General features: G+C 44.9%; 1 protein-coding gene across 1 annotated transcript in view; it reads right to left on the bottom strand.

The window, feature by feature from the left end:
* Nucleotides 1-11,460, bottom strand: part of SLC38A1 (solute carrier family 38 member 1) — a 65,396-nt gene extending 53,936 nt beyond the window's left edge. The window contains exon 1 of the mRNA XM_010964175.3: nt 9,969-11,460. The gene's annotated coding sequence lies outside the window, so the exon portion shown is untranslated. The remainder of the gene's footprint in view (nt 1-9,968) is intronic.
* Between the last annotated feature and the right edge of the window lie 15,117 nt (nt 11,461-26,577).

The raw sequence follows: 26,577 nt of genomic DNA, 5'->3' as shown, positions 1-26,577 counted from the left end.
AAACATTGTCCAAAATTACTTTTGGGGATAAATAAGCAAAAACATCATTTCAATTGCTAATATACTTTGTGATAGGTGGGCCCGCTTGGTATTTGTTCCCACCACTTTCCCATCCAGTTCTGTAGAGGATGGAAAGTTGAAAAGTACATTTCCCACATTCCTAGAACCCCGCAGCTAGGGTTCTGGACAGGATTTAGATTCCACCAATCAGAGAGCAAAGTGGTGGGGGCCAGGCATCCATTTTGCTGGTACCATTCCAGCAGGTGCAGCCGATATCACTGGAGCCAACCACTGTGGCTGTGAATCCCTGATGGTCAGATTGGCCTAAGTGATGTGTTCCTGGAGCACGCAGTTCAAACAGTGAGAAACCATCTTCCTGGCTTCCTGGTGAAGGCACAGGTAGATGAGTGGTGATGTTCTGGTCATTATTCCCAGAGGTCCGGCCTAAAGCCTGCTCTGCTATCTTTTCTAACAATTTTACAGGCTTTGATTCCCTGTATTAAATTCCTTTTGTTTAACATACATAGAAACATCTCTGTTATATGCAACCGAACTCTGACTGATAGTCTTAATTTTATCTTTTCCTCCCTTAAAACATTTTTATCGTGAGAACTTTTTAAAAAACAAATTCCTTAGTCTCTCTTTTTGTTTTTGTTTTGTTTTTGGGAGCGTGGTAAGTAATTAGATTTTTTTAAAAAAATTTAATGGAGATTCTGGGGATTGAACCCAGGACCTTGTGCATGCTAAGCACACAATCTACCACTGAGCTATACCCTCCCCCTTGAGAACTTTTAAACATATATAAAAGCGGGCAGAATAGAACAATGAACCCCCATGTACCAATGTATCAACAATTACCATTTCAGGCCAGTCTTGTTGAAGTTTCACCCCCACCATCACACAGAATTATTTTAAAGCAGATCGCAGATATCCTATCATCTGTAAATATTCCAGCACATAGCTCTAAACGGTGAGAACCATGTCACTATCACACCTGGAATATAACGAGGATTCTTTAATGACACTAAATATCGAGGCATGTGTACTTAATTTTAAAACTGTTATGAATCACATTGGTTTTTCATTCTGAAGAGTAAGATCATACTTCTCCTGGCTCAGGTCCTAGGAATCAATTACAGTGGCCAGTGGTCCTGAGAACGTGTTAAGTGGGAGGCCAGCGATGGTCCTGTTCATCCTGCCACCTCTTCCCACAATGGCCTGAGCCTATTTTTACACACGTGGGGTCCTTGGATCACCGAGCTCTCAGATGCTAATAATATGGATCTATGAGCTGCTGTTCCTTATTTCAAAAGGCCTCAAACAGGCTAAACAGGTCAGCTAAAATGTCAGGAGTCCTTGCTTTTGGGTAGATTGCATTAATCTGCTGTGATCATCCTAGATTCTGACGGGTAATGTTATGAATCTTTGAATAACAAAAATGGGAAGTGAATTAATATATTAAAGCCGTAGTCAAAACTCACTACACAGTATCCTCAAGGTCTGGATGTTGCTTTGCATATAAATTATACTTCAATTAATATAAAAGCTTGAAGTTGATACCATCTTTGAAAATCTGGGGTCCCTGAGAGGTGGAGAAGGGCCTTTGGTAGCTAAAGGCTGGGAGCCAGTAAACAGTCTCAGAAGAAAAGGTGTTTTCTCTCTTCTTACTCAAGACTCCCGGCTTAACCGGAGCTTGAGGTCTCAGCTCTGCTAGGACCTGGCCTCCCACTTTCTCTTTGTCGGCTTCTCCGACTTCTGTCAATCACACTCAGCTCTGTATCTGGAAAGTAACCCTGAACCACCACCCGCCTCCTCTCTCTTCCCTCAACAGTCTGAACGGCTTGCCCCTGTCCTCATCACTCCCCTGAATCCAGGCTCCACTGGCGAACTCTGGCTCCACCCTCAGGAGCCGTGCTGGCCCCAGGCAAGAAAGTTAACCTCCCCTTGCCTCAGTTTCCTCATCTGTAAAATGGAGATAAAGTAATACCGACCTCACACAGCCGTTGTAAAGATTCCACAATTGGGTCCGTGTGTGGCACTTGTTCTGGCAAGCGATGGTGCCTATCACTGCTAACATCGTTACCACTTCCTAATCAAAGCAAGTGGGCTTTTCTCAGCCCTCATCCCTTCATGTCCTTCCGCAGGAAGGGGCACTGTTTCCTGACCTCCGCCACCGCGCCCCTCCCCGCATCCTCCTGGGCGGGGGCTGCTCCTCCGCCCCCTCCCACCCTCAGGTCAGCCCTGTGGCCCCTCGGTCCCCTCCGCACACTCCACGTTCTTTCCTCTTTAAGTTTCCAGCCTGAAGTGTCAGGCTTCGTGCCACACGGGCATCTTTCAGACCTTTTTTCCCCCAGGCCTTTTCGTTTTGTAAAACTAGAATTCCTCTGCATTTTGAAATCGGATCCGCCTCAGAAATACGACATGATAAAGATCCCATCACTTAGCACGGCACACGTTTCTTCATCTGTAAACCGGGGAGGCTGGAGGGAAGAGACGACCTGTCAGGTCCCGTCCCGCTCAGAAAAAAAGTCCGCAGATGCTCTTGGGACCCCGGCTGCCCCCGGACCTCTCCACGTGGGTGTCTGCCGGGACTTCAGACTCCAGGCGCCCAACTGAACGCGTCACCCGACCTCGCACATCAGCTTTGCTATTTCTGTTCACGATCGTGTTCGTACCCCTGTCACTCAGACGCAGAACCCGAGTATCTAATCAGTCCTTATCAACATTCTTTCATCACCGCCCTTTCTTCCTCTCCCTCCAACCGGCTCCACAATCCGAACCGGGCCAGTCTTTCCTCCAGTCTGCCTACTGAGCCCTACCCTCTCCCATCCACGGGGGCAGATTCTTCCTGAAAATCCCTGTCTTGCACACTCCTCTTCCCACTACTCTACCCCAGGTGCCAATCATAACTGTTCCTAATGTCCACAGGGCGCAGTCCAATCCCTGGAACCTCAAACTCAAAGCCCAGATGGCTCAAAACACTCTCTTAAGACTTCTCTCCCGTGATGCTCTTTCTGAACCTCCCATTCCTGCCATGGGTCTACTCTTGGGCAGTTTTCTGCTTTGCTCCCACATCCCCTTGGCCCTGAGCACGCTTCCCACCCCTGCCCCTTCCCATCAAGCCCACGCCTACTTTAGTACCACATTTCTTTCAAATCCCAGCTTGCTGGCTTTCGTGCCTTTATAAATTTTTTAAAATTTCAAGCCAGCCTTCTCTGTGAGGTCTTTCTCCAATGACCAACCCATGACTGATTATTTATTTGTGATGAATTCTCACAGCACTTTTGCATAGATTACTTACTGGCTTACAACAAGGGTTCTTATACATTTTAACCATCTTTTAATGGAATTATCCCCCCCCCAATTACATTTTCAACCTCTTGAGGACAGGGACCACTTAGCTCCCAAGCACATGATGGTAAATACGTTAACAATAACGATGATGACTAAATTTAAAAAGCAAGCTATGACTATCTGTCTACAGACAATAGAGCAGCAATCCTCAGAAACACAATTTCTCAGGAAATCAAGACAAAAATGGGAAGTTAGCACATGCACAGCCCTACTGCACAGTTTTCATTAAATCTGCCACTTAATTTCTTCTACATTTGATCTGGGCATGTGTGAATTATGTGAAAATACATTTAAAACTGTAAAGTACTAGGTACATGGAAAGTATTTATCATTCACATCCTGGCCACTCTGTCTGGAATGTTTGAGAATGCTTGGCATAACTTCTACAAGTCCAGAAAGGATTGTACAAAGCAGTGGTTCTCAACTGGGGACCATTTTGGCCCCTGCCCTCAGGGGACATTTGACAATGCCCAGGGACAGTTTTAGTTGTCACAAGTGAGAGGGTGTGGCAGGCTTCAAGTGGAGAGAGATCAGAGTTGCTGCTAAACACCATTTGATGCACAGGACAGCTGTTCACAACACAGCGTTATCCGGCCCCAAATGCCAGGACCCAAGGGTGGGAAGCCCGGTGTTAAAGGAAACTGACCGGGAGATAAGGATGGACCATTTCTGCATGGGGTACAGAGATGAGCTGCTCACTTCCTTGGACAGGTTGCCACCTGCATCCTATTTTGTTCACAAATTTCCGACACCTGCTGCTACCGCCCCACAACTCCTCTGTTCAGATTCCCAGACCATCTTTTAACTGTCTGCTATCAACATGCCCAGCGTGTGGTATCCAGGAGTTAACCTATCCATATTCAGATGTTTTGAAACTATTCTGATTTCTCAAAAGCAGAAAATACTATGAAGTTAATTAACCTGTAACTCTGGATATAGGAGGGTGGATTGTATATTACCTTTTAAAAACTGAAGTTTAATTTAATTAAAACAGTTTATTTAAGCAGTGTGAATACCACAAAATTTAAAATCTCATCAACTTAAAATTCATAGATTTAAATAATTATGTACAGTTTAAAAACAGCCTGGGATATTACAGCTTTTGAGAAATTATTTTTCTTACACATGTATGTTTTTGCTCTGCTAATGTCTCTGATTAAGGACTGCTGTTGAACTAAAAACAATGAACAGGAATTTCTTTTTCTTAAAAGCCTCATATAAGTTACGACAGCTAACTCCCAGCAAAATATTCTAGCAAAAACAGAAACAAGGAGAACTTTAAAGCACCACTAAGCAGTGCATGGTAAGAGAACTGTTTATAAAAAGAAATATTTAAAAATATGCCTTCATTTGAAAAGAGAAACCATAATAAAACACACTATAACTTAATATTAAATGATGTTCTTCTCTCTGGACCTCTGTCTTCTCACCTCTAAATAAGAAGTTCAGATTAACTGATGCATGCTCAAAGATCTCGTCCAGTTTTAAAATTCTCTGAATTTATGATTCTGTAGACTGTTTCTTAATGGCTCACTTTCAGAGATAAGAAGATGGGCTTGTGGACAAGTCTTTTGAGTAGGTTAACAGACTAATGGTCCTCAGTTCTGGCTACACATAAGAATAACCTCCAGAGATTAAAAAAAATAGCAGTGATAACCTGCCCCCACTCCAACACACAGCAGTTTCTGGTTTTATTGGTCTAGGATGAACTCTAAGCATGTATATTTTAAGTGCTCTACAAGGGACTTTAATGTACTGCCAACATCAAGATCTATAGATTACACTAAGGGTGGAAAAAAAACAAAAACAAAAACAAAAAAAAAAAAACCCAATACAGCCACAGCCCAAGTAGGTAAGATAAATGAGCAAAGCAGATTCAGCACAAGGAACTGGAGAACACATGTCTCATCTATTTCGGTAGGAATAAGATGGATCTCTTTTTTTCTCCCCCCAAGAAATGCCAGAAATCCAGATTTTTAAAGTGAAATTCTGATATTTAACTGTTGACAACCAATTCCAAACAGTTTTAAAAGAAAGTGTAGGTCACGCAAAATTGACACACACAGGCTTCATTTGGTTCTACAGCCACCAGTTTGTAACCTAAACCAAACCAGTTCAATAAATCCAACACAACTCTTCCCTCTGTGCTGTCCTGCCTCTGTCCCACTCAGAGCCTCCTCCTCCCAGACTCTGGGCCATAACCTCTCCCTTTCCTTTCCATTGTCTCTTTCTTTTCCAATCTTCATCACTCCTAACAGACGGAAACTGAGATCCACACATTAAATCTTTATGTGGCCCAGGCTGTATCCCTGGACTGGCTCATACGCCGGGGAAAATTCAGGTTATAAATTGTAACCTGAGGCTGCAGCTCCATGATGTCAACAACTGGTTGGTTTAGTCGAGTTGGGGAGGAAAAATCAGTCAAGCTCATAATTTCGCATTACCCAGAATTGACCAAGCAACACATGGGAGCTGTCATTTAATTTCTGCTTCTGTTTTGCTTGCTTTTCAAAATCCACTGCATGTTAGAATTATCTCTGGTGTTCTTTTTAAAAAAATTCCCAACTAAATCTGTATCTCTGGAAATGGAGTCCAGGCGCTGGCAACTTTTAAAAGACCCCTGGTGAGTCAATGTGATGCCCAAGTTGAGAAACACTAATCTTGATCCATCTCCTAAACCTGCAGATTAGCAGTGTGTGTATCTCTGGCTGATTACCACCTTGAAGAGTTCTTTTAGCTTGTTCAAGGATGTGCTCAGCTCTGTTCTCATTGTATCTTCATGACTCTGTGGGTGAGGCAGCTCGGACACTATTATTAGCATTGGACAGGTGAGACAATGAGACATAAATAAATGTCAACTGAGTTGCCCAAGTGGACCCGGCTAGTTATTGGCAAAGACGCACTGTCACTTCATCAAGAGTTCCTTGATTGCAAGCCGCATGCTTGCAAAGTTTCCCCAAACTATGGTGCTTCCCAGGACTGAATTCCTTTAAGCTTAGTAAGTAACCCTAACGCGCAGGTGGTTGGTAGAAAACTGATGAAACAAAATGTTACCAAAATAACAATTTTTTTTTAACATATATGTATTTTAACAATGTTCTTAAAAGACTCAATTTTAGGGTCAGTGTTCTGGGGTGTCTTTCTCTGAAGTCTACAATGCTATTTGGAATATGCTTATTCCCCTTACCTCCAGATCACCTTTCAAAGATTCTCCCAGAGACTGAAAATATTCAAGTAGTTTCCATTAAGATATTTTTTCAGAAAAGTTTTCTTAAATGATTAAATATTCACTAAATATTAGAGGTAAGAGGAACTTTGCTGATCATTTTCCCCCATTCCCTCTGACAGATGAGAACCTGAGGTCCCTTTTCATCTGATATATATGGAGCGCTGACACTGTGCATCCGCTACCTTCATTAAACCTTCAGGATAACTCTATAAGATGGGAACTGCTACCATCACCACCACCATCGTCATCTCATGATTCCCGTTTAACAAGTGAGACAAAAACTGAGGTTCAGAGACAACTTGCCCATGCCCAAGGTATGGTACTTACATCTGACTCAAAGCCCATGTCCTTAGCCCCCACCTTCCATCACCTGGACTGACAATGGTGCAAAAAGTGAAAGATAAACAAATCTTTATGAAAATGCTAAGAGATGATCAGTGAACACTTCTTTGAAGAGGTAAAAAAGTGGCATTTGAGCTAAGCCTTCACAAATATATGGTATTTCAGTAGGCATTCTAGTCTGGAATCAACATCAAGACTGAGGCAGAAAAGTGACAGGGAAGGCATACGGCGAAGTGGGAGAAGGAGGTGGAAAGAAGTGAAGACAGATTGTGGAGGGTCCTGGGAGCCCGGCTAAGGAATTTAGACTTTAACTCAGGCAATCGGAACCCACTGATGACTTTTAGAAGCAAGTTTACTTTAAAATGCAAACTGAGTTTTAGAAATAGAGACCTCGTGGAAGTGTTGAGATTGAATTAGGGGAGCAGAGCTCGGTCTAGCGGAGACCAACTGGAAGCCCATTACACCTCCTAGCCAGCGACTTCACTCTTCACTATGCACAGTGCTTGCATCTGCTCCCCTGAGGGCACCTCCAGGTCTGCTTCATGGATCTTGCATCCCACAGACTGCTGCAACTGCCCTGTCTAGGTCAAATGACAGAGACCTGAACCTGGGCAGTGGGGATGGAGATGCAAAGACAGGTCTGTGGGGCATTTGCACGGGCCTGGGAACAGCACAGAAGTGTAGTTGGTAGGGGGCGGGGAATAGCTCAGTGGTAGAGCGCAAGCTTAGCATGCAAGAGGTCCTGGGTTCAATCCTCAGCGCCTCTGTTAAAAAAAAAAAAAAAAAGTGGAGAGGAGGTAAGAGAAAGAGAAGCAGAGTAGAAAAAGACCCTGACGTTTCAACTTAGAAGAAGGGGACAAATAATGAGACATAGAAAGACAGGGATGGTCAACAGTAGCATAAAGAGGTGAACAAGACATTTTGGCCAAGATCTCAATCCGACAGGCAGCTACCTTGTGCTGGGCATTAGGAGAACAACAATGAGGAAGACTGGTTTTTGCCCTCTAGTTAGCACCCAGAGGGAGGAAAAGACATAACTAGCAAGAACCAGGTGCCTGGTCTCCTAGTCTAAGGACCAGTGTTCCCTCCCCCCTCACACAGGCCCTCCTAGAGGGGCATCTTTCTAAGCATCCTCCCGCATCACATGATCCTGTTTTATTTCTTCACTGCAGGAACAAATCTCTGAAACTCATTTATAGGTGCATTTACTGTCTGTTTCCCCCAGGAGAAGGCAAGCCTCACAAAAGCAGCAACTTTATATCTTGTTAGTTGCTACCTGCCCCAGAAGCCCTCAGGAGGAAACAGTATGTTGGGGGAAAAAAGGTTTGAATAAACCTCATTAAGGTTAGGACCTCAAGCCAAAGGAAGTGAGTTTCCCAATGCCTCAGGCGACATACTGAGAATTGAAGTGACTCTGAGAAATACAGCTATTTTGCGGTTGGGGAGCAAATCCAAATCCAGGGGGCCTCCCATGGATCTGCATGGATTTCAGGAATACACACCCGGTGAGAGATGTTTAACAATGAGGCCAGCCAGCCACCTAGCTCAGGTTTTATTTCCGTTGTCCTTCTGACGTCAGAAAAAGCACGAGTTGCAGCACAGTTTCTTCTATCCAGGTGACAAATTACAGGCTTGCTGGGCCCTGCAGTCAGCAAACCATAGATTTATTCTCTCCTCCCCCTTGTATTAAAAATGTTAAAACCCACGTTAGCGATATCAGATCCCTTTACAAATGCAAATAAACATCGTTTCAGCGCTCGGGTCTTTTTCGCTCTACTACATAAATCACCATGGAGTCGAATGAAAAAGTATGTGATCCCGGTGGCAGTCAGGTTTCCACCGGAGAACCAGTACTGTAAAAACTGGGTCCGCGCCGTAGAATGAGACACAAAGGGCTCTCAACTGTAGCACCACCTTCTCAAGCCCAAGACAGCCTGTGAAAGGCACCCGAAACGCCGTGACGCTGGTGCCGCGAAATTCCTTTTGCCGCCATATGCACTTGAACCTTCTCCGACTGCAGTCCAGCTCACACCCAGGGCTGGGAGACTCTGCAGGGAAGCAGTGCCCAGACAGCCTCCTAACCTGGGGGTCCGGGTGGGTGCTGAGGCGCCCGACGCTCCGGGGGGCGTTTTACGGTGGTAGGGGCTCGCACTAGGGCGCAGGAGTGCTTTCCTCCCGGTCCCGCCGCGGCGAGGCTAAAGGCCTCTGGGGGGCAACGTTTAGGGACGCGAGAGCGATGCGGGGGTGGGGGAGGGGGTGAGAGTGGAGCCCAGGGCAGTCCGCGCCCGGGCCCCGCGTCCCGCTCAAGCGGTGGCCTTTTGTTCACCAGCTCCAGCGGATCCCAGCTCTCAGAACAGCACTTCTTTCTTTCCCCTTCTTCGTTAGGGAAAGAACCTCTTCGGGCGGGAAAGGGCAGTGAGTCACTGCCAGCAACCTTTAGTAACCCCCCGACTCCTCCCCGCATCCTCCAACTCCTCTCGGTTACTGAGAGCCGGGTAGAGCCAGAGAAGGGCCGCCAGCGTGCTCCCCGGCCCGCAGCCAGTCTCAGAGACCCGGCCGGCCGCACGCACACCCCCGGGGACATCACATGCTCTCCTCAGGGCCCTGCGGACACAGGAAATTCCCCGCAAATGCCCGGCATTCAAACACTCTCCGGGTACGCAGTCGCGCCCTCACCTCGGCTGCGCTCTCCCCACCCCCCAGACCCGCGTGGTCCCTGACCCTTGTATAATTGAACCAGATCTGGTACCATATTCTGCCACTAAGAAATCAGACCCCAAAAGTAAGCCACAGCCCACGCAAAGGTGAAATCAGGGGTCTCCGGCGCCTCCTTATACTTCTGAGGGCGATCAGAGGAACCGGGGATCTGGACTTTTCTTTTCTGAAAAGCAAAATCCGAACGCATCCGGCACAGAGGCGCACTCCTTCCTTTCACGGCTGCATGGATGACTTCTGCGTTACCGCCTCCTCTCACATTTAAAACATCCCTTTCCTCCCCGCCGCCGCTCCCTCGGCTCTCCACCGGGCCCGGAAAATCGCTTACCTCGGACAATAAAGGGAAAGGTGGCAAAAGGAGACGTCAAGGTGTCCGCCCTCCCGGAATTTTCCCCGGGAGCTGCAGCCGTGCGATGTCCTTTGTGTCAAGGTCTGGCTCCCTCGGCCGGGAAAAGGTGGCCTCCGTCAGCGAGGGCTGGGCGGGGAGGCTTGGCGTGGCGTGGCGGATTTCCGAGGAAGGTGAAGGGCGGCGACCTTCAGGCGGAGCGGTGTGGCTGTCCCAGCCCGCGCTCTCCTGGCTCTCCTCCTCCTTTCGGGGCCGATTGCATCAGAATCTCCCCCTCTCCACCAACCCCCACCCACACTGTGTTCGCACTTACATCCACCCGCTGGGCCGCAGAGGGTCTCGAATCGCAGTCATTCTTTTACTGGAGGCGCGCGTCGCCCTTGCGCATCCATGGCTCGCGACGGCTTAGCCGGGAAAGTCAGGCTATTCCTCCGCGTCCCGCGCGCCGTCGCCTCCCCTCCTGCGCGCACTCTCTTTAACCAAAGCTGCGTGTCACTGAGCGATGCCCGTCACATGGTGTCTCTGCCGGCGGCCGCGCCTTGCCTCCTCCCTCTCGCCGCCCGTTGAGGATGCAGCGACCGCGGCTGGCGGAGACTGAGCATCGGGGAAAGAGGGAGGGAGGGAGGGAGGGGTTGCGGGGCACGCGTGTGCGGGGCACGCGTGTGCCGGGAGCGCTGGCGGTGGCACCGGGAGCGGAGGCGCAGCCTGGACACCTGCCCCCACGCCCTCCTGGGGCCCGGCAGCGAGCCCGGAGCCCAGCTGCGGCGGCGGCTGGAGACAGGGAGCCCTCGGGGATGGAGGTGGGGGCGGCTGAGAGGGAGCCAAATGAGGCAAGGAGGGCTGAGCGTTGAGGGGCTGGAGGGCGCATTTTGAGGGGGATGCCAGGGCCCGGCAGGGGCGGGCGAGCGAGGGGAGTTGCATTGTGGGAAGGGCGCCGCGGGAGGATGGCCGCAGGAGAGGCTGGTCCGCGCGCAGCCCGGCGAGCCGCTGGCGGAGACGGAGCGGCGTGTCGACTCCCGGGAATGCACCGAGAGCGCCGGGTTTGGCGGGGAGCGGGCCGAAGTGGCGGGGGCGGCGGCGGGGTGCGCGGGCACCTCTGGAAACCCTTTGTCCGTAACCCGCAGTGGGAGGTGCCTCCCTTCTTCCGGATCCAGCACCCGCAGACCCCGCCAGCAGCCCCTACCCCGAGATCGGTGCAGTGGGGCTCTGTTTGGGGACTGGGTGTGACGCGACCCGAAGGTTTTGCTGAGCTGGAGGCGCACACCTGCCTAGGCGCGAGGCGGCCCGGAGACCCCACGTGACTCCGCCCGGGGCCGGCGCGTCGGGGTTCACTGAGCCGAGCGCCCCAAATCCGGGATTAGCGCGGGGCGAGGGAGCAGGATGGAGGGGAATGGGGCAGCAGGGCCCATTTCCCGTTCTTTCGCTCACTCTTTGTTCCAGGCACAGCCGCTCTCACCAACTGGACACTTCCTTGCAGGGGAGTGTGTTTCCTTAAAATGGCGACAGGAAATCCCACCTGTGCGTCAGCCAATTAGACTGTCAGCACCGCGCGAATCTGGGGGGTGGAAACTCGAGCCTTTTATTGACAGGCATGGTTCCGTCTCCGTGTTCCATCAAAACAGGAAAGGGAAGGTGAATCATCTTTCAAAAATTAGTCTACCTGGAGCATTTCAAGCGGGCAGACCCAGTAGTTTAAGTCATGAAGTGGCTGTGGCTTTTGCATCACCGCTGGAAAAGCGAGAGGACAACGGGACCCTCAGAACTGACGCAAACCCTCGTTCCGTCTAACGGCAGAAAATGGCCTTCGTTAGTTCAACAGTGGCTGTGTGAGAACCCCATTCAGGAGGCCTGCTCTTGAAGAAAACTGAGAAACTGAAGGGCAGTGCAAACGGAAGGGCAGCCTCGCTCAGCCAGACCTGCGATCGAATTTTGCCCCTGACACCTAATGCTTCCCTCGCCTGCTTACTCTGTCCTTCATTTTGTTTCCCAGTTTGTAAAAAAAAAAAAAAAAAAAAAAAGAGGGTTAGTGGTACCCACATCATAGTATTATTCTACAGGTCACCAAAAAGTTGCGTCTTCTCCCCTTTCCTTCCCAGAGGAATCTAATTTAGAAGGAAATTATTAATTTTAAGTAGCGTGCACCTTGCCCGGCAGAAATAATTCTTATGAACAAGGTAGGAAATATAAATAGGCAAAGTGGGTGGACGGTGAGCATAACTCCGTAAGCTTGTTGAAATGTTTGCCTTACTAAGTAGAATGTATGTTCACCAGTGTTTGGAGAGCATCCCATCTCAAGCTTATCTTTTGATTACAGTTTTAACCTACTTGCTGGTTTCTGTGCACAAAAGACCGCAGTCACCTAGCATTTTTTAAATTGGATTCCATAGTGATAAATTGGGCTTCACTCCTTGCCAGCTACTGTGCTAAGCACTTTACGTGTAAATATTATCACATTTAATCCTTACAACTACTCAATTAGATATTATCCTCTTTGTGTAAACAAGAAAGCGAGTTTACAGAGGCTAAGTTGGCCGTGTTCACTTAAGACAGTAAGTGGTAATAAAAGGGGAAGTGAGGGAAGTGATTCCCGTTCAGGTCTGAATTCAAAGTCCGTGCTCAGGCTTAACCCTGATGCTACAACCACACGCAACTAGACACTTGGGCCTGGAGTGTGGAAAGATCTTCACTTCTCTTCTAGATTTTAGTTGACAGCCTGGAACTGGAGGGTAAACATCAACACAGAGGCTGAAGTGAAGACTATTCCTGTGGGGAGAGTTGTAGGGGAAGAGTAAGGCAGTGGTGTCCAGGATGAGTGCCCCGGTGACATCAGTGTGACTGTTCTTCCAGGACTGCTTGTAGGTGAAGCGTCCTTTCAGAGGTCCTTTCAGGAGCTCAGCACTTCACCCCAATTGCTGTGGTCTCACCAGGGGGAAGGGATGTCGTGATGACTCTGCTGTTCACTGTGTGCTTCCTGAGAGACAGGCAGCAGGATAAGCACCTTATAGACAGTCTCTCATTTAATCCACACATCATTCCTAAGAGGTGCAGACTATCGAGCCCAACAGAGGTTGAGGAATTTATTCTAGGTCCACACAGCCGTCATTGGCACATCTAGGTCTTGCGTCCAGGGCTGACCCCAAAGCCAGTTCTCCACGCCTGGCTTCCATATGTTCCCTGATGCTGGAACAACCCCCTTTAGAGGACTGGGAGGTAGGACAGGTCCCAGGCCCCTCTGCCTTCAGATGGGGACCGCCACCCTGTTTCCAGGGAGTCAGCTGTCTCTGTGATAGGTTTGTGGGCCCCCAGGGCGTTGTCAGCTGTAGCTAATGTTCCTGTGGACCTTCACAACTGAGCAGACATCCCTAAATGATACTCAGATCGTCGGGACACGTTAACGGCTTTTACGGTGGGCTTACGTCACCAGATTTGTAATTGGCTGGCAGGAGGTCAACAACTCCCACTGACTCTGAACTAATTTAAATTAAAAATCCCAGAGCAGGCCTCTTTGAGAATGACTGTTGTTTCTGATTTCAGCTCAGGGCAGCTCTGCACGGCCACTTAGTTTTTTATCTGTTAGGGGAGCAAGGAGTCAGGTTCGTTAGGTGTGCTGCCTACATGGCAATACAGTCTCATTCATTCAAGCGAAACCAGAGCCAGTGATCAGTCCGGAAGGTTAATGTCTAATTCACCTGACATTTATGCATCGCTGTACGGGCCAACTTGTGTGGACCTCCCTAGCTTGTTACCAGATGAGCTACCGATACCCTCACGATGATCGAATGACTCTGTGTCTCCAGAGTTTTCGCCACAATGCTCGGTACCTAAATGCACGATAAACGGTGTCTGCGACTATTTTGCACACTTTGCATAAATAAGCAAGAGGCAGTGAATTTTCAAAGCCCAAGTTTATAGGCACCAAGTACTCTGTTATGCTCACTCCATACTGAAACAGCTGTCAAGCCCACTCCCCTACTCCCGTTCCTCCCGCTGTGGGAGTAAGGAGACACAGTGTTTATTAGAGAATAGTTAGTTCTCTGTGTCAGCTCCAAACCTTACTTTGAAAGTGAGAAAGGGAAGTTTAGGCTACACATAAGAATGTACTAATCAAAAAGTAGAAGTGTTCCAAAATCGAGTAAAACGTTCACATGTATTAATGGTGCCAGTGTAAGTTGGTATGACTTTGTGTGGTAGTAATTTAGTGATTAAAAATGTGGGCTCTGATGAAAAAGAATATTTATATGTAATGGAATCATTATGCTGTTCACCGGAAAGCAACACAATATTCTAAATCAACTATACTTCAGTATAAAAACAAACAAACACCAACAGAAAAAAAGAATGTAAGCTCTGAAGTCAAATTTTCTTGAGTTCCAATCCTGGCTTCATAGCCTACTAGCTCTGTGACCTTGGGCAAGTTACTTACCTTCTGTTTGCCTCAGTTTCCACATCTTCAAAATGGAAATAAACAATAATACCTACCTTAGAGGATTATGTGAAATATGTATGTTAATATGTATAAACACTTGAAATAATTCACAATATATCTTAGGTATTTAATAAATAATAATAATTATTCCTGGAGAAATAATTTGGTAATAAACAGGAAGAACTTAGATCCCATTGGTGGCAGTTCTGGGAATCTGCACCCTAAAAATAATGTACAAAAATGTTCATGAATAGCATGGAAGGTAAGGGCACAGACTTTGGAATCAGGCAAGTAAAGGTTAAAACACATGTTTAAAAGTATTCATTCAAAGCAAGGATAACATAAATTCATAAATGAGAGATCCAAATTAAATACTCAGGTGGCTAGGCCGGGGGAGACCTACAAACCCTCCAGAGCCCTGAGAGATACTTTGGGAAACAGAACACAGGGGCTGACTGTTCCTTAGTCCTGATCCAATGTGATCATTCTTCCTTTCTTATCAGCTTGGGTGTCCAAAGGCAATATAGCTGGAGAAAGGATCTTCACCCAAGAGTAAGAGAGCCAAAAGCGATAGCCAGGAAGTGATGAAAGGGGAGTGAGGACACAGATAAGAAAATGAGAAAACGAATGACAAGATCAGAAACCAGGAACATCTGAAACAAGTCACAAATGCACGGCACCAGCTGGCTCGGGCCAGGATGAGCGCAGGGCACCTCAGGATGCTGGAGGCTCTCACTGGGTGCTGTTTGACGCTGAAGGCTTGCTGGGCAGAAATATAGTTTTTGTCTTTTCTGCTGAAAAGGTAGCTTTGGGGAAGAAGGGTTGGTTTTTGCTTTTATTTGTTTTTTCTCTTACTGCTGGGGAAGCAATAAAAGGGGAAGAACCCTATTCATGACTTGAGTAGAGTAACATGCTTTACTAAAATAAGTTTCTGTTCTAAGTAATTGTTCTAAAAATAAGAAATACCCAGTAATTTTCAGCGTACTTAAAGGATTATTGATTCAGCTACATTTTAGGCATCCAATGCTATTTAATAATCACACATGGGATAATTTTAAGAAGATATTTAATGATAGGTGTTTAGAGTTATATCTACACACACACATATCTGTATATCTAAGATGGAATACTCAACATCTTTGACTCAGATGTAACATGTCCAAAATTGAACTCATCTTTTTCCCCCCTAACCCAAACCCTTTTCTCCTCGCAGAGGGCCCATCTTGGGGAACTGCACCAGCGGGGGCACAACTCCTCAGGGCGGGGGGCATAGGGGAGTATCTTAGTATTCCCTTCACCCTTCACGGCAAATGGATGCATCTTTGAACTAACATTTACTTAATGCCAGGCATTCTGCTAGTCTTCCATGGAGCTTGGGGAGACCAACATTACTCAGATGATCTCGCCAGTGAATGTACAGTTTATAGGTGGAGATAAGTGCTCTGAGGACACGGACTCAGCATGACTCTTCAGAGTAACAGAGGGACACGCGCTGGGCCGGGCATCAGGGAGGGCTTCCCTGAAGACATGAGCCTTGTTTGGAGTCTACCCTCCTTCTGCTGAGGGTTTTAATAAGGAGGGAGTGATGGGTGTGATCCAGTGAGCATTTTCAAAGGAATAATCACCAGTCCTCTTACTTCACCTCCTAAAAATTTCTGGCATCTGTTCCTTTTTCTCCCTCCTTAAGATCATGACGAGCACGAGCCTCCATTAACACACTCCTGGGAAAGTTCTCCTCAAAGGCCGTGGATGACGGACCTTGCCTTCAAAAGCATCTTGATTTTACTTCTGCAACATAATATGTACTTGTGTACACTTGTTGATAACACCACTGTATCAGTCCTATTTATTATGTACATTAAAAACACTCACAAAACTTCAGATTAAATGGCAGGATTTTACGCTTACTTGTTAAGATTTTATTCCATTGCTAGAATATATTCCTAATTATCATTCAAGTGTTAACATTGTAGTGAAATAAATTTGATTCAATATACTTAATATACTTTATTTTTGGAATCTTCACCACACTGTGATACAGCAGTTCACAAGTCTGGTTCCAGATTTGATTTATTTTGACCCTTGAATTGAATTTCCAGTCTTAGCTGGCAAAGAGACACAGGGGCCCAGTGGAGGCAGTGTACTATTGGCTGCACTCATCAAATCAAGCCATTCAATTCTTAATCCTATCCCCTAATTTCCAAAGATTTAATATTTCCATTGTTACTCTATGAAGGTTCACTTAAAGGTCACCACTAATGATTATGGAAGTGAACCCGTGAACCCTGCTTGATCATTCTGAATTTGTTTCGATGGACTTCTTATCACATTTGATTGGAAGAGCATTGCTTTACCTTGCAATGTGGCCAACCAAAGAGTTCTTTCTAGGGGTTGAGAGTGTCAGCTCTACTTTTACAAGTTTCCTTATGTTACTATTATTATGATTTTTTTTTTTTTGTCTGAAGTGTCTTTAGAGGAATCTTGGAAATCTACTTGTCCATTTTTGGAGGACAAATTAACTAGGTAAAACAGAAAATACAATTTTTAAATTCATTCAACTAAGCGCACAGAAATGCAATACATTGCAATAGACTGAAAGGGGACAAATTAACCAGGGCACCGTTGTCACCCGCTGTTCGCCTTCCTCAGGATAACTTGATGCCGCAATTGACAGGGGCCATCTAGCGTGGGGATGGAGGAGGGCCATCACCGATCTGTTCATCCAAACAGGAGGTACAGTTTGTCTCCCTGCAGCCCACTTTGTTATCCCTCCTCAGCCTTCCACAAGAGCCTCCCCTCTGGACTCCCTCTTGCTGCTCTGGGCCACCTGACCTCTCTGCTGAGTTTAGATGTCACTCGCTCAAGGCAGCAGTTTCTGAAACCCAAACTAGCTTATACGCTTCTCGACACTGAAATGATGTCTTCAGAGACTGTCTTCCCCACCAGTCTGCAAGCTTCATAAAGGAAGATGGCATGTTTTTAACTGTTTCCACACACCTTGGACATCACAGAAGCTCAATAAATATTTGTCCAATTAATGAATGTAAGAATGAATAAATAGAATATCTTTCAGTTAAGTAGCTCTATTCTTTTTTATTTAATTTAAATTTCAAGTCCTTAAAAAGACAAGGAATATTAAATATATATATATATATATATATATATATATAAAATATTTATCAAATGTACATTTTGTTAAGTTTTTAAAGGCTGAGAGCCTATATACACAAATCAAATGAATAGCCATTTTGGGGGTCTTGTGATGAATAAATTACCATTTTAAAACATCAAGGGTAAGTGCCTGCTGAATGACATTTTTAAAAGGAAAAGAGGAACATCAGCCTGCTTTTAAAAAGTAATGTATTTAGAGGGGAAGGATATAGCTCAAGAGGTAGAATGCATGCTTAGCATGTACCAGGTCCTGGGTTCAATTCCCAGTACCTCCTCTAAATAAATAAATAAACAAACAAACAAACAAACCTAATTGCCTCTTCCCAAAAGTTAAAAAAAAAGGTAAAATAAAAAAAAAATTTTAAGTAATGTATTTAGTTTAACAGTGTTCTAGTTTATGCAAATTATCTGGAAAATTCAGAGCCCCAACCACCTAAGAATTACCATTCCTTAATAGCAAGTGTGATTTTTACTTCCAGAATTACCTGGATAAGTGCCAGCATTCTCTAAGTCACATTCGCTGTATGAAATTAATATTTGTAAATGGGGTCTAATTACATTTTGTGATTTAAAAAAAAAGCAGGTTAATAAGTTAATTTGTTCTCTTGTTCTTCCTTGCTCTTACAACAATTAGTATTTAGACATAATCCTACAGTTAAGCTACAAAGCACAAAGCACTTAGCAATATCAATTTAATAATGAATGCAAAAGTTCTTTTCTCTGTATTCAATATTGTTAATTTGGTCAAAAAAGAAAAATGCACTGATCTTCCCTTTTCAATTTGGAAAGGGAACAGAATGACAGAAAACTCTCTTACTCTTGGCATTTGTTCATTCATTCATTTGTTCAACAAATGTATTCAAAGTTAATTCCTTTTGTAACATTCTTTATCTGAGTCTCTGATCTCCTTGAGAAACTTACCCCTACATTTATTTTTTTTTACTACTGTATTTCATCTTCCTCTACTGAGTTGGAGTACTCTAAAGTATTTAAATTCTTTAGAAAGAAAGAAAAGAGGATGGAGGAGACAGGTGAAAAGAAAGGAGATTTCCCTTTATTTTACATTTTTCTCTGGTGATAGGTCTCGTCTTTCTTCCATTTAAGAGCTAAGCTCCTCCAAAGAACAGCTAACAGTATGTTTCCAATTCCTTACCTCCATTCACTTTTAAATACACACATATACACACACACAGTTGCAAAATTTATTTTCTTGTAGATAAGTTGAAAAATGAAGTCATATGTAAACAAGAAAACCAAAATCATCCATAAGTTTATAGACTCTAGATAACCACTATTGATATTTAGTTTATATTGTATGTGTGAGTATCATTTTTATAATTAGAATTATGTCCAGTTCTCTATTTTTATGTGACATTAAGTTTCGATTATTTTACTATATCACTACAAATTCTTAGAAAATTTTTAAGACTGGAAAATATTCCATCATATGCTTTTGCGATCATTCTCATTAATTTCACTTTTTTATATAAGTGTATACTATTTTCCCCTCATCTCTGATTCTTTCCATAGGTAAATAAATTCCAGGGTTAAATTCCATAGATAAAGTAGAATTCCAGGGTTAAAATGTAGCAATGGTTTAAAACACTTGCTACAAATTTAAAATCCCTTTCTAGAAAGAAAGTATGCTTTAAAACACTAATAGTATGAGAAGGTGCTTATGGCATTGCATCCTCAGCATTCTTGGGTGTTATAATTTTGTTCATTTTTATGAATTTAGTAAGTGAAAAAGAGCTTCTGGGTTTAATTTGCATTTCTTTTGTTACCGGTTTTATTGATCCTTTAAAAAGTGCTGGTTAGACTTTTTATTTCTTCTGTGAATTGTGTGCTGTGTGCTTTATTCATTTTCTCCTAATATTTTAGTGTTTTAAAATCCATTTGTATAAGCTTTTTATTTTTTAAAAGTCATAATTGTAGCTACAGTTTTTACAATTCTTTTCTTTTTTATTTGTTTTTTTGTTCAAATGTCAAAAATTTTATGTCAATGAACTGTTGAGTGTTTTTTTTTTTCTTAGACCTACAAGAACATTTCTTATACATAGATAAGATAATATTCACCCAGAGCCTGGCTTTAGTTCTTATGACTTAGATTTTTTCCCACCCATTTAACTCCTTAATCCATCTGGGGAGAGTTAAGAATCTAAATTGATTTGTTCCAAATCACTAACCAATTATTCCAGTACCAGTTGTGAACATTCTTTCTCTTCTCTCCTCGGCTGTGGTGTTTCTTTTATCAGATGTTTTTTCCATACATATATATATATATCAGACATAAAAGTATATCTGTTTATTATTCCAGATGAATTTAGGATCATTACTAAGTCAATAAAACAGAACAACTGGACTTTTGTTACACCTATAAACCAATTTAAACACACACATAAAACATTTACAATGAAAACATAAAATACCCAAGAATTCTCTTAACAAGAAATGTGTAGGCTCTCCTACATTTTTCAAAGTATAAAATTTTGCTAATATATAAATAAAGATCTAAATTCCCTGAGAAATATGCCACACTCCTCAACAGTCTGAAGACAGCAGTTTTTCCTAAATTAATTTACAGAAAGTAACTTTGCAAATAAAATGTTTTTTTAAAATAAAAATATGAATTGTGCTAACCGTGAGCAGCTAAGACTCCATTTTTAGGGAATTGCATTTCTCTCTCAGGTGAGCAGAAATAGAAACTTTTTACATACTCAGTTTTTAGCCATCCACAGTATATGTATTGACATTCTTATTCTATGGGTAAGCATGTAGGTACTGTAGACGCAACTTGTGTTTGCTGTGTGGAGGCAAGAGAATCTTGATGTAAGTTGACAGAAATGTCTGAAAATCAACCAACTGGACATCTGTCACAGGTTGGGTTCCCTGGGAGACAGTGTGAGACTTAGATTAACGAGCGGAAAGTTTATTAGGGGCTGCTCGTGGGACCTACACTTGAGGAAGGGAAGGACAGGGAACAAGATTAGGGGAGAGAGAGAAACTGGGCTCTGACATGGTCTCACCGAAAGCCTGAGCCAGCCCCACAGGGGATCCGAGGCTGCGACGGCCCTTCAGAGTTGTCTTGAGTTAGGGTAAAGGGCCAGATATTTTTACCCCCATATCATCTGGACATGGGATGCAGGCTGCCATGGGAAGGGAGTGAGACCTTGGGCGAATCAGCTTTCTTTAGTTGGGACGCTTCCACCAGAGGGCGGATGAGTGAGGGCTTCCGCCAGCAGCTGTCTTAAAAGGGGACATGGACAGTGTCCCACAGTGTCCTCTGTAGCATAAACTTAAAGTAGTCCTTATAATTCCCACATCATGTAGCAATGATCAATATATACACAATAATATTTGCAACAGTAGAAGACAATTCTTGAGAAAATTCTTTTCAAAAACACACAGCCTAGTGTCTTCCATGTCATAAACAGATATGAAATAGAAAAGAAAGGCTTCTAAGGGTCTCATTGTGGTACCTTGTCTGACTCTTGGGCATGAAAAACCAGGACAGAAGAATTTGGATCTCATTTCCTTCCCTTCCCACTCCCTTCTTTAGTGAAGCAGCAGAATGAAAAGAAGCCAAGAGGAACAGCAAGGGGTAGAGGTGGAGGGGGAAAAAGGGAAGGCTGCAGAGGTGCTGATTGAGGACGAGGGCAGGGAAGGGGACAGAAGGAAAATGACCGAACCCCTGCATGTGCCCATCTCTAGATCACGTGTTTGCACGTTGCCTGTTTCACCTTCACAGCAACCTTGGAGGTAGACACGATTACCCCCAGCTCTCAGAGGGAGGATGTGAAGGACAGAAAGAGGATGTACCTGAGTATAGATTTCATAGACACCACCTGAGCTAGAATTCAAACTCCCATCACCTGCTTTCAATGCCTGTGCTGCTTCTTGTCATATGCCTTAAATATGAGGGGTAGAACGGAACAAAACAATTAGAAATCATGCCACCATTCTACTATAACTCAGCTTAATCATCCATGAGGTTTAATGAACATTTATTGAGTGATTACCAGGCACTTCCCTATTTGTTGGGATTAAAAAGAACTATGTAATGCACTGTTTGAGTCCTGAAGGTCTACTGAGCGTATCAATCCATAAATTACTAGGATGTTGGTGTTGTTATTTTATTCCTATACCAGTGGCAAAATAATGGAAATAGTTATCCAATTAATTTCTTTGAGAGCTTGCTCAAGTTACCTAAATGCACATCAAGCTGGCATTTGAAAGACATTAGAAACATAAAGTATGCCGTGAGGTGGATTTTTGGAGATGAAAGGAGGATCTGCTGGCGTGGACAGGGGATCCATTTTTCTACTGGAGGCGAAGTAAAAGGATGTGATGTAAGGAGAGTAAAAATGCATCACCATCATCACCATCATCATCATCATCATCATCACTGTTTGGGCTGTAAAAGACATGTGCTCTTCCAGGTCAGTTGATGCTACGAAACACACAAGTCTTCAGACACACACATTCAGGTATTCCTGAGTTGTTTGTTGACTTTAATGAAGACCCTAAAACAGTAAGTTCTTTGCTGTTTGTTCTTTCTCTCGGTAGAGAGAACTGGTTACAGACATGGGCTTTGCCACTCAACGTACCCAAGTCCTACTCTTGTCTACATGCAAGATGCATGCACGGGCGAGTTAACTTCCTTCATCTTGAGATCTTGACTTGTAAGACAGGGATATGAATAGTATCCATCTCGTAGGATTGTCATGTGGATTACACGAGATTCAAGCTGAAACAGAGCCTGATGCTTAGCGCTTTCTACTTATGAGCTTTTGTTAAGAACCAGTATGCTTTATGTGAATGCTTATTTAACTCGGTTTTATATTTAATATGGGGGACAGTAGAGCCTGGTGGTTTAAAAAATGGTATCTAGCACTGGGCAGCCTGAACTCAAACCCAGGCTCTACCCTGTGCTAGCTACGTGGGTGACTTTGAGCGAGTTAATTAAGCCCATTGTGCCTCAATCCCCTTGTCTGCAAAGTGGAGATTATAGCAGCTCCTGCTCCAGTGTCGTTGTGAAGATGGAGTGAGTTAATGAATGCAAAGCCCCTCGAAGAGTACCATAGAGGAGGAGCGCTGTGAAGGGAGAGCTGTCATCATTATCATCACTGTCACCGTCATCACTGCTTGGGTGGTTGGAGACACTTTCTCCTCCAAGTCAGTTGATGCTACAAAACGCACAAGCCTTCAGATATACACAAACACACTGGAATGCACATGCACGTGCGCGCGCACACACACACACACACACACACACACACACACACACACGCCAGCTGCAAACAGTCCAAGCTGCTACAGTTCCTTCTCTGGGGAAACCAGCAATGCATTTACTCCTGTGCTGAATTTCCTGGGAAAGGGACCTGACTTCTGTAACAGAATCTAAGGGCAAGATAAGACAGGAGGAATGAGCAGCCTGTGGCAGCCCAGGACAGGGGATAACCCTGGTGCCCTCCTCACCTCCCTTATCAGCCTGCTTTCCTTCCTTCTGTCACGCCTTCCTGGCCCTGCATCCCCAGGGCCTCTCCTGTGTCCAGTCCTCGGTTTCAGTGAATTTCAGCAATGAGCCGTCGCTAAAGCATGAACTCTAATTAAGGTCTCTGCTGATAACTTCAGGTATGAACCCTCCCAGGGGGGCCTTCTTTCTCACAGGAGGAAAGGGCAATGCCTGCTTTGTGGCTTCTGCCCTTCCAGACCTCCCCTTAATTTGTGTCTGGTTGTGGGAGAATCTACAGCAGGTGGAGCAACGGGGCATGTGGTTCTGCCCTCTGTGCACCCCCTCTGGGGATGCTGGGTGACATGTGCGGGACCGGCCAGGATGCATCCAGCACCAGCTGTGCCGCCCCCTGCCAGGTGATGGGTCAAAGCAGGGGGTCCTATTTTTTGGTTTGGAGAATGTTATCACCAGGTATCTAGCCAGTCTCTGACTTTTCTCCCATAAGAAACTTTCACATTTTCAATTGGAAAAAAGAAGGGAGCCCGAGAGCACATTAAGAGAGAAAGGAGACAAAGGCTTAGGTGAGGGGCTTGACGGGGTCTCTGAACAGACTGGACTTGCTTAGGGTGTGCCAGTGGCCATGCAGGTGTCAGCTAACGGGTGACCAGATAGATCTTGAAAGCATCATAGGAACACAGCATTTCAGGCTGGGATGCAGGAATTCCTCCATAACATCCCTGATAAGCCGTCTTCTAGCCTCCTGGGGCTACTTTTTTCGGTTCCAGGTTGTCCTTTCTCTGTCCTTTACCACCCCGTCCTCTCCTTCCCTCTATCACCTGACAAGCACTCCTGATATTCGAGAGCAGTTTCTCCTGTACCCTCTCGGTAGCCACCACCATCCCCTGGGCCACTGTCACCCCAGTCTGCCTTGTCTTCTCCTCCTCAGCAGCAGGACTCAACCATTCCTTACGTGTGTGTTGACCACAGGACCTGCACTTTGAAGTTTCAAGTAGATGGTCTGTGCTCACCTCGGCTCCCTGGTGAGAAACCACGTGACCCAGACTTGGTCTGGAGAAGGTGTCACTCTGGGCTGCCGGCTACCCCTCTAAGTTCTCTAATTCTGACCCCTGATCTCACTCTCTCCCTCTCCTGTTCACTCCTGACAGGTACCTGTCAAATTTGCTGACCTCGAAAGGACTCTAAACATTCTAAAGTGCTGGTGGACATGGACTACAGGGGTGACCAGATGTGTCAGGAGAGGGTACAAATTATAAATCTGACATGGTGGAGGCATGCATGTGGGGCGTGCAGAGTGAGGGGCTAAAATTTATGTAAAATCCAGTCAAATTTATACCTGAAATCCCTTAAAAAACTTTCGGTTTTTATTTTTCTAGACAACTATTTGTCTCTTGTAGATTATATTTATTTCTCTGTCTCTTTATAAATCAATATTTTTCTGTGATCCTCAATTAATTGTTTGACTTCTTCCTTAAGAATATCTTCTCAACTGGCAGGAAGGGTACAGCTCAGTGATAAAGTGAGTGTTTAACATGTATGAGGTCCTGAGTTCAATCCCCAGTCCCTCCATTAAAACAAACAAACAAACCCAATTACCTCCCTTGAAAAATAAATTAAAAAAAATTTTTTCAAACATATATCTAGTCAGCCCTTGCTACTCAAGAACCAACACCACTGGATCACCTGGGAGCTCTGAAATGCAGAGTCTCAGGCCCTCCCTCAGACCACTAGGATCAGACTCTGCATTCTAACCAGATCCCTAAGTGGCTCCTACGCCCACTGAGGTCTCAACCATCACAAGTACGCTATGCTTCCTCGTCAGTGGCTGGAAAAAAATCTCAAAATTGTGTTCTGAAATTGCACCAACCTATACCAGTCACCTATCCCTGATTGCATGCATTGATTTTCCTTTTAAAGGAAATTTCCGGGACATTCAAGATTTGAGTGACGTACTCCAAGAAGTAGAGGGGTAGAGAACATCACTGGACTTCTAGGAGAAGGTGGGGCTTTAAATGATGATGTCCTGGGATTGAAATGATGGTGAGGAGAGGCAGGGGCAGGAGCCGAACTGAAGTCATCTCAGGGCTGGGGCTGAAAGGGCAGGGGGTAGGCTCGGGACGGCCCCTGGGTTGCAGTCAGGATGAGTTAGCCGGCACCAACCCAGTGCCCATGGTTGGAAAGCTGAACCAATGTGGGGGCAGTTAATAGACTGTCTTGTGGACATTTAGCAAAGAAATAATGTGACCAAAAAGGATGCTGCAGTTTAAGAAGATGTCAAAGATGGATGGGAACTTCTCCCAGCCTCAGTTTTCCTACCTGTACAGTGGAGGGTAGTCTGTAGGATGCCAAGTGTTGAAAGAAATAAAAACAAGCCATGTGAAGAGCTTAGACCCAGGTTCACACACAGGAAGCACTGTGCTGGCACAGAAGTAGCTGTCTCTCATTATTCTTGAGAGACCAAAGGCGGAAGAAACATCTAGGAAGATCTTCTAGTAGTAATAATAATAGAAACAGTGATTAAGCGCTGGCTAGGTGCTGGGAAAGTAGCACGTGTACGCCTCACCGCAGTCCTCTGAGATAGGTAGGGTCTGTTATCCGCAGTGGTCAGATTGGAAACTGAGGGACAGAGACAATCTTGCATACATGGCCACAAACAGAGTTCAAATGCACCGTGTGACTTCAAACCCGCCACTGGGCTGTTCCACTGTAAGTTTAGTTCCCATGAAGACAAGGAAGAGCGGTCTGGAGGGAGAAATAGAAAAGAAAGGAAAGAGCAAAAACCCACCAGGGAGGAAGGGCTGGCAGGGAGTGAGCAAACAGCCCCGGATGAATAGACAGCGTCAGAGCTGGTGAGCAGAGCCAGGAGGAAAATGGTACCCATGCCAGAGATGAAGGCTTGTTTCGGTTTTGGCTTGCCATCCTTGAAATGGGTAAGGTTTGATCAAAACCCTCTTGGATCATTTTGAAGCTATAAATAATTATTGGTGAAAATTAGGTTTGCTTTTGCTTTTTTGAACAAAGGACATTCAGATGCAGCCCTTCACCTGAAGCCTGTGTGTTCAGTGATTAGTTCTGTACATAGGTGAGCGTTTCTCTCAAGCAGCAGATATTTAAAGAGTGTAAGTGGCTTTTTTTCACACCCCATTTAATTTACACTGGTTTTACCTCCCTGCACAGATGGCCCGCTTTTCCTCTTCCTGTGCTTAATTCTCACTGAAGCCAGAGAGTGTTAAGCCCACGAGGGTTCAGCGGAGTTAGAGAACACAGGAAGAGGAGTCAGGTGGTGCTAACATTACAACAAACCTGCAGGGAATGGTTCCTAAAGTTATGACGTTATGCATAAAGCATTAAAAACATATTTTTGTGGCATAGTTAATAAAATGGAACGATACAAGTAATGTTAACTGAAAGCAAAGTAGGAAGCTAAAAAGTGTATGCAGTGTGAATCTCCAACGGTGAAATTAAAATGTATATAAATGGATGTTCGTATATATCACATATTTTTCAAAGGCCAGGAATCT

Source organism: Camelus bactrianus, chromosome 12, assembly GCF_048773025.1.
Source record: "Camelus bactrianus isolate YW-2024 breed Bactrian camel chromosome 12, ASM4877302v1, whole genome shotgun sequence".
In the NCBI taxonomy this organism is placed as follows: domain Eukaryota; kingdom Metazoa; phylum Chordata; class Mammalia; order Artiodactyla; family Camelidae; genus Camelus; species Camelus bactrianus.
Note: the sequence above shows the minus strand (reverse complement) of the source record. Positions and strands in the feature narration are given on the sequence as shown.